The sequence below is a fragment of the Camelina sativa genome, chromosome 4 (assembly GCF_030686135.1).
Source record: "Camelina sativa cultivar CO46 ecotype springtype chromosome 4, ASM3068613v1".
NCBI classification, from domain to species: domain Eukaryota; kingdom Viridiplantae; phylum Streptophyta; class Magnoliopsida; order Brassicales; family Brassicaceae; genus Camelina; species Camelina sativa.
This window is the reverse complement of record NC_141883.1, coordinates 10,995,316-10,998,157: the sequence shown is the minus strand read 5'-3', so window position 1 is coordinate 10,998,157 and position 2,842 is coordinate 10,995,316.

The following is a 2,842-nucleotide window of genomic DNA, read 5'->3' as shown; positions in this document are numbered from 1 at the left end:
TAACGGGTTTAACTGTTGTCTAAACACTCCAAATTCATCCCGAACTCTTACAATTAGTCAAATGCATTGGTTTGTCACACATTCTGACCCTAGAAACAGTAACAAAGCTGTTTACTGCTTTGAATCAATGTTTTCTTGGTTTTAGCCTGTTTCGGATAAAACGGGTTTAAGTATTGTCTAAACACTCCAAATTCATTCCGAACTCTTACAATAAGTCAAATGCATTGGATTGGCACACATTCTGACCCTAGAAACAGTAACAACGCTGTTTACTGCTTAGAATCAATGTTTTCTCGGTTTTAGTCTGTTCCGGGACAAAATGGGTAAAAGTGTTATCTAAACACTCCAAATTCAACCCGAAATCTTATAATTAGTCAAATGCATTGGATTGTTACATATTTTGACCCTAGAAAGAGTAAAATAGCTGTTTACTGCTTCAAATCAATGTTTTCTCTCTATTTTATCTTGTTTTCTCGGTTTAAGCCTGTTTTGGGATCAAACGGGTTTAAGTGTTCTCTAAACACTCCAAATTCATCCAGAACTCTTACTATTAGTCGAATGCATTGGACTGTCACACATTCTGACCCTAGAAATAGTAACAAAGCTGTTTACTGCTTAGAATCAATGTTTTCTCGGTTTTAGCCTGTTCCGGGACAAAATGGGTAAAAGTGTTGTCTAAACACTCCAAATTCAACCCGAAATCTTATAATTAGTCAAATGCATTGGATTGTAACATATTTTGACCCTAGAAAGAGTAACATAGCTGTTTACTGCTTCGAATCAATGGTTTCTCTCGGTTTTAGCTTGTTTTCTCGATTTCTGCCTATTTTGGGATATAACGGGTTTAACTGTTGTCTAAACACTCCAAATTCATCCCGAACTCTTACAATTAGTCAAATGCATTGGTTTGTCACACATTCTGACCTTAGAAACAGTAACAAAGCTGTTTACTGCTTTGAATCAATGTTTTCTTGGTTTTAGCATGTTTCGGGATAAAACGTGTTTAATTATTGTCTAAACACTCCAAATTCATTCCGAACTCTTACAATAAGTCAAATGCATTAGATTGGCACACATTCTGACCCTAGAAACAGTAACAAAGCTGTTTACTGCTTAGAATCAGTGTTTTCTTGGTTTTAGACTGTTCCGGGACAAAATGGGTAAAAGTGGTGTCTAAACACTCCAAATTCAACCCGAAATCTTATAATTAGTCAAATGCATTGGATTGTTACATATTTTTATTAGTATATATGAAGGAGAAGAGAGAGTGAGGCCGGTGAGGCCGAGCTGCACAAGGAAGAAGAGAGTGGCCGGTAAGGCTGCTAGTACAAGAAGTGTGGCCGGTAAGGCCATGAGTGGTGTGGGAGCGGCCAGTAAGGCCGTGAGCACAATAAGAGTGGCCAATAAGGCCATGTGGGCCGTGAGCACAATGAGAGTGGTTAGCAAGGCCATAGGTGCAATGTGAGAAGAATTGTGAAGTAAAGGCCTTATAAGAAGAAGAGGCCCAAGAGGAAGTTAAATATCTCACAAGGAAAAGGAAGAAGGATCTAATGGCCACAAAGAAAGGAAAGAAGGGAGGATCTAACGGTCACAAGGAATGGAAGGGAAGGAGAATCTCGTGCCTTTGGTAGGAGAAAGAAAGAAGGAGTCGCTTTCACCATCCTTTACTCGAGACAAACGGCTACAAGTCTCTATCACCTTCTTCTTCTCTCTAACGGTCATATGACCTTGTATTCTCCTATATTAAGCTTTGTATTTCACCTCATATGTAACACAACACAACATTATTCAATAAGAGAAACCGATTCCCTCTCTACACCTCTTGTTCTTGTTTCATATTAACAATGTAGAGTGGTGTAGGATTAGCGGTTAGAGGCTGCCCTTAAGGCAGCCTATTCTCTTATCAAATCCCACCTAAACTCTTCTTATTTACTGCTTTACTTAGCCTAGATTACTGATTCTTAATCCTCCTTCTCCTAAGTACACAAACTCTAAGTGTTGTGATACTAGAAGAGGATAAGTCTCAAACTAGTGCTTCTCCTAGTTAGGATCCGCTTACTCTCTAGTATTTGGGTTCTATCTAGCTTGTTTATGGGGAGTTCATCACAAGTTGATGTTCTCTCCTCCTCCTTGAGAATGAGTTAGTTTGTTGTGGGTAAAGGGGGATTCATTCACCAAGTGTTTGTCTACCCTCTCTTGTGAGCTTTGTCTCATAAATCCCAACATGGTATCAGAGCAGGTTCTGTTCTTGGTGTTTTAAACTCATTCTCAAAGTCGTTTTCTTAGGAGTTAGCTTAGTTAAAGTTTTAGACTTTGCTTAGGTGTTAAATCGCTTAGCTTAGTTTCTTTAAAGCTTTAATTTTGCTTTTGTTGATTAAATCGATTCTCTAGCAGCTCATTGTTGAGTAAGCTTGGTCTCTTGTCTTGTTAGAATTTGTAGACCAAGTGTGTGGAAAGAAATCGATTTTACAAGCCCCATCCTTAAGCTTCACCGATTTGGTAATAGCTTTGTTTATTTTGGGATGTGTGGGAAGTGATGAACCATTGAGCAAATTGTGTTGTTCAGGGTGAGGATTCACGGTTCTTGTGTGCTTGTATGAGCCACGAAATTCTTAGGATTTAGCTCTCTTAGGATTTAGTTAATTTTCCTCTAAAGGTTTAATTTTGCTTTTGTTAAATTTCCTTTAAAGGTTTAATTACTAAATCACTTCTTCTTCTTCTCAAGGTTGAGAAAGCTTTGTTTCTGGTCATATGGTGTGTCCAGGTTCGAGTTTGAGGAAGAGAGAGACTTTATTTTAGCATGTAGAGCCCGCTTGGTCAAATAGATTCAAGTTGGTCCAAG